Source organism: Chlorocebus sabaeus, chromosome 8 (assembly GCF_047675955.1).
Source record: "Chlorocebus sabaeus isolate Y175 chromosome 8, mChlSab1.0.hap1, whole genome shotgun sequence".
NCBI lineage: Eukaryota > Metazoa > Chordata > Mammalia > Primates > Cercopithecidae > Chlorocebus > Chlorocebus sabaeus.
In genome coordinates, this window is record NC_132911.1 from 33,225,176 (window position 1) to 33,231,195 (window position 6,020).

The window sequence follows — 6,020 nt, forward strand, 5'->3', positions numbered from 1 at the left end:
CCAATCGGAGCCTTTCTCCTGCCCCCGGCTATTATTTGCAGGCCCGCCCTCCCTTCCCTGGAAGCCGGGAGGATCTTCGCACGGTGGGTCCCTCCCACTTCGTCTTGCCAGGCCTGGGGAAACTTCCGTCTGCACAGAAGGGAGCTGCGACGTGCGATGCCCCGGGGTGGGGGCCCGCCTTCTGCCCAGGGACACCAAAGCAAAGGAACAATTACTGACACGTTGTTTTCCGCCTACAGATCTGTTATTTATTTACTTAGGTATTTGGAGGCAGAGTCTCCCTCTATCGCCCAGGCTGGAGTGCAGCTGCACGATCTCAGCTCACTGCAACCTCCGCCTCTCGGGTTCAGGTGATTCTCCTGCCTCAGCCTCCGGAGTAGCTGGGATTACAGGCGCTCACCACCATGCCCAGATAATTTTTGTATTTTTAGTAGCGACGGACGGGGTTTCGCCATGTTGGACAGGCTGTTCTCGAACTCCTGGCCTCAAGTGATCCTCCTGCTTCAGCCTCCCAAAGTGCTGGGATTAGAGGCCTGAACCACCGCGCCCGGCCCTCTTTATCTTTTTTGAGTTACAGTCTTGCTCTGTCACTCAGCTGGAGGGCAGTGGCGCAATCATAGCTCACTGGAGCCTCCAACTTCTGGGCCCAAGCAGTCCTGCCACCTTAGCCTCCCAAAAGAACCTGGGACCGCAAGTGCCTGCCACCAAGCCCAGCCACTTTTTAATTGTTTTGTATAGATGAGTGGTCTCACTGTGCTGCTCAGGCTGGTCTCAAGTGATTCTCCCGCCTGAGCCTCCCAGATTGCTGGGATTATAGGCATGAGCCATGGCGCCCAGGACATTTCATTTCTTAATTAGATAATTACAAAAGCTTCCTAACTGGCCATTCTGATTCTAGTCTATAGCTCAGACTTAAGAGCCTACAAGAATCACTCCTACCTTTGAGATGTAACGTGCGGATTCTCAGGCCTTGAGCCCAGAGATTCTGATTCAATAAAGGGTGGACTCAGAAATTTTCATTTTAATGTGCCTTGTCTTCCCCACCCCTCAGATTCTCATGCGTCTATTGAAAGAAACAGTGCTCTGATTTCACTCTCAAGTTCATCCCTTCCGGTCACAGTTATCTTTCTAAAATGTAAATCTGAGCATTTCTTTGCTTAATAACATTTGTTGGTCTCCAGTGTTTACAGAATAAAATTCTGTAAACTAGAGTGTGATATTCAAAGTGTTTCAGTCTAGACTCACTCCTATAATCTCAAAACTTTGGGAGGCTGAGGTAGACGGTTTGCTTGAGCTCAAGAGTTTGAGACCATTCTGGGCAACATGGTGAAGCCACATGTATAAAAAGCACAAAAATTAGCTGGGACTGGTGGTGCGCACCTGCGGTCCCAGCTACTCTGGTGGCTGAGGTGGGAGAATCATTGGAGTTCAAGAAGTTGAGGATGCAGCTGCAGTGAGCTGTGACGGTGCCACTGCACTCCAGCCTGGGCGACAGAACGAGACTACTCTGTTTCAAAAAAAAAAAAAAAAAAAAAATTTAAATAAAGTGTTTCAGTCTAGCCTTATTTGTTTCAGTCTTCCTCATACTCAAATACTCCCCTTCAGCACACACTATTCATCAGCCTTGTTGTTACTCTTCCTTGAACATAGTCTGTGTATACTTTCTGTTTTGTTGTTTTTATTTATTTAGAGACAAGGTCTGGTTCTGTTGCCCAGGTTGGAATGCAGTTGTGTGATCTTGGCTCACTACAGCCTCCACCTCCTGGGTTCAAGCCATCCTCCCACCTCAGCCTCCCGAGTAGCTGGCACTACAGGCACTCACCACTATGCCCGGCTAATTTTATTTAATTTTAATTTTTTTTTTATTTTTTGTAGAGACTGAGTTTCACCACAATGCCCAGGCTGGTGGCAAACTCATGAGCTCAGGCTATCTGCCTGCTTTGGTCTCCCAAGTGCTGGGATTAATGGGGTAGGCTATACATATATAGGGCTGGGGTTGTATCAGAACTCTACCTTCTTCTCAGTTTTGCCATGAACCTAAAACTATGCTGAAAAATAAAGTTTAAAAAAAAAAGTGTGCATGATGGTAACTTATCCAATAGTTCTTTCTATTCATTGGCTCAGGGGAGAGGTGTGATGGGTGATCCTAATTTTATTGAGGCTCTCCTGCTAAGTGCCTCCAGCACCAGACTGTGAAAGAAGGAGAGCCTTTGAAGGGGAAATTGACAGGAAGTGAGAAACACCTCCCATCCCATTCCCCTTTGGACCAGAGGTTCTTGGTAGGAAAACACCCTTAAAGGTAGGAACGATGGAAATTCTTTTTTTGAAACGGAGTCTTGCTCTGTGTCGCCCAGGCTGGAGTGCAGTGGCTTGATCTCAGCTCACTGCAACCTCTGCCTCCCGGGTTCAAGTGATTCTCCTGCCTCAGCCTCCTGAGTAGCTAGGATTACAGGTGCAACAATTTATATTTTAAGCATGATATTTTAAGAATTCAATAAGATCTCCCGAGGTACTTAAGGACTCCAATTTGGAAAAACTGGTGTATCCCTTCACACTCTCCTCCCCTCGTCCCTCCTGGCCAGTGTGGCCACTGGATCTCAACTGATGGTTGACATTGCGAGTTATATGTTGGTAGAAGGGCTTTGGTTCTGGGCATCTTTGAAACGATTGGTTCAGTCCCAGCATTTTCCTGGACTGAAGGGTTCTATGGAAGATAAGCTGATTTCTCACATCAAGTCAACTAAATTTAGATCTCTCACTCCTCCACCCTCACCACCAGGTGACTCAGCTCCACCTGAGTCAGGAAGACTAGTCTGGTTTGCTGGGGAAGAAACTGAAACAGTGAAGAAGATAATGGGCCATATATTCAAAGCCACTTGATAAATATGAAATAGAAATATGTTTCTAGGATGGGTGTGGTAGCTCACACCTGTAATCTCAGCACTTTGAGAGGCTGAGGTGAAGAAGCTTGAGCCAGGAGTTGGAGACCAGCCTGGACAACATAGCAAGACCCCATCTCTACAAAAAATAAAAATCAGCTGGGCATGGTGGCACATGCCTGTAGCCCCAGCTACTCCAGAGGCTGAGGTGTTCAAGGCTGCAGTGAGCTATGATTGTGCCACTAGACACCAGCCTGAGCAACAGAGCAAGACGAAAAGAAAAGAAAAGAAAGAAATATGTTTTAAAATCTGTGGAAAGAGAAAAAGTACTAAACCTCCGGAAAAACTTTTTTTTTAATTAATTAATTTTTTATACCGGGTCTTGCTCTGTCACCCAGTGGTGCAGTGGTGACATCTCTACTCACTGCAACTTCCACCTCCCAGGCTCAAGCGATCCTCCCACCTCAGCCTCCCGACTAGCTGGGACTACAGGCACATACTACCATGCCTGGCTAATTTTCTGGGGTTTTGCCATGTTGCCCAGGCTGGTCTCAAACTCCTGAACTCTGGCAATCCCTCAGCCTTGGCCTCCCAAAGTGCTGGGATTACAGGCAGGAGCCACCATGCCGGGCCTAGAAAGGCTTCTCAGGAGTCAAGGGATTCTTTTTATTCCCACTGCCCGACTCCAGCTTCCTCTTAGACACTCCGTGAGCCCCCCTCGTTTTAAGGCCTTGTGAACAGTAGAGAAACACTCTGGAGAGAGGCAGTCAATTCTGTGGAGGTGCATGGGGGAAGAGGCCTGAATCACCTCCTTTCATCTTCAGTAAAATACCTTCTTTCATGAGCCTCCAAGTGCGGCCTGATAATGTAGCACAGAGAATGCTAACCATGGTTGGTTATAAAACATGATAAATGACTGGAGGCCATGGCTCACGCCTGTAATCCCAGCACTTTGTGAGGCCAAGGTGGGCAGATTGCTTGAGCTCAGGAGTTCAAGACTAGCCTAGGTAACATGGCAAAACCCCATCTCTACAAAAAGTACAAAAATTAGCTGGACATAGTGGAGTGCACTTGTAGTCCCAGCTATTCAGGAAGCTGCAGCAGGAGGATGGCTTGAGCCTGAGAGGCAGAGGTTACAGTGAGCTGAGATTGTGCCACTCCACTCCAGCCTGGGTGACAGGGTGAGACCCATTCCTCCCAACCCCCCACCAAAAAAAGATATATAACCCCAAGTAAACATGTCATACCTCAGAATTAGACAAATTGTCACAATATTTTCCCAAACTTTTAAATTTTGTATAAGAAGCGTTTTCATGGGAGGCGCATGTAATTCTTTGAAGGTGTTGCGAGTCGTACATTGTATATTGGGCAAATGAAGCCCTTCGCTTTTTCTTCTTCTTCTTCTTCTTCTTCCTCCGCTGCTGCTGCTGCTGCTGCTGCTGCTGCTTCTTCTTCTTCTTCTTCTTCTTCTTCTTCTTCTTCTTCTTCTTCTTCTTCTTCTTCTTCTTCTTCTTCTTCTTCTTCTTCTTCTTCCTCTTCCTCTTCTTCTTCTTCTTCTTCTTTTTTCTTTTTTTTTTTCTTTTGAGACAGGATCTTGCTCTATCTCCCTGGCTGCAATTTTTATTCTTAGAAGATCTAGGCTTCCTCTGTCCAGATACCCTAGAAGTCTCAGTAACGGGATTTTTTTTTTTTTTTTGAGACAGAGTTTTGCTCTTGTTGCCCAGGCTGGAGTGCAGTGGCACGATCTCGGCTCACCACAACCTCTGCCTACTGGGTTCAAGTGATTCTTTTGCTTCAGCCTCCTGAGTAGCTGGGATTACAGGCGTGCGCCAACACGCCCGGCTAATTTTGTATTTTTAGTATGTTGGTTAGGCTGGTCTCGAACTCCCGACCTCAGGTGATCCACCTGCCTCAGCCTCCCAAAGTGCTGGGATTATAGGTGTGAGCCACCACGCCTGGCCAGTACATGGATTTTTTTAGGGGATTGATGCAACTCTTGGCCGAAGGTGTTCATAATCTACCCAGCAATGTCCCCAGGTCCTAGTCTGTGGTTCTCCAGGAAAACAAAGCAGCAATTTCCCACCCTTCCTGTCAGCTCGAAAACCACGTGGAAAATGCAATCAGAGAAAAAGGCATTGGTGTGACTAAGGAGGAAAACACTTTCTCTCTCTAGAAGCTGGGGCAGTTCTGGGATGGTGCCAGGGGCTTTTCTTAATTAAAGCATTTCTTTAGGGAATGTTCTGATACTTTTCCTAAGTGTCAGCAGAGGCTGGGAGGAAACAAAGGCTATGGAGTTCAGGCGTACCTGGTTTCCCAGGAATTCCGCATAGTCCTGCTACATTTTGCTTTCTGGAACGAAGCCAACAGTCTGGCCACAGCTGAACCATCTCATGTTTGAATGAAAGTGGAGATTTGAGAAAAAAGTGAAGGAGGGGAGAAGACCACCTTTTACTGACCACCCCTATCTGTGCTAAGCCCTGTGCTCAGGTCTTTGGATAGTTTCATTTATTCCTCAGCATAAATGTTAAGGGATTATCTTTTTTTAAATTTTTCTATAAGGTAAAATCAAAGCCCAAGAAGATTAGGTCTCACCAAAAATCACATAATTCTTGCCTAACAAAGATGAGCAAATAAAAGAAAGAAAAATAACAAATTCTTTTTTTTTTTTTTTTTTTTTTTTTTTTTGAGACAGAGTCTCACTCTGTCGCCCAGGCTGGAATGCAGTGGCACGATCTCGGCTCACTGAAACCTCCACCTCCTGGATTCAAGCAATAATCCTGCCTCAGCCTCCCAAGTAGCTGGGACTAAGGTGCCCTCCACCATGACTGGCTAATTTTTGTATTTTTAGTAGACATGGGTTTTCACCATGTTGGCCAGGCTGGTCTTGAACTCATGACCTCAGGTGATCCACCCACCTCGGCCTTCCAAAGTGCTGGGATTACAAGTGTTAGCCACCATGCCCCGCACAAAATCAGATAATTCTTAAGTGTTGGTGACAGAATTCCAACCAATCTCAGCTTCTCTCCATAAAGCACACATTTTCTCCAGCACTAGTGCAGTGATTAAGAGTAAGGCTTGCAGGAGGGATAGTATTAGGAGAAATACCTAATATAGACGATGGGTTGATGGGTGTAGCAAACC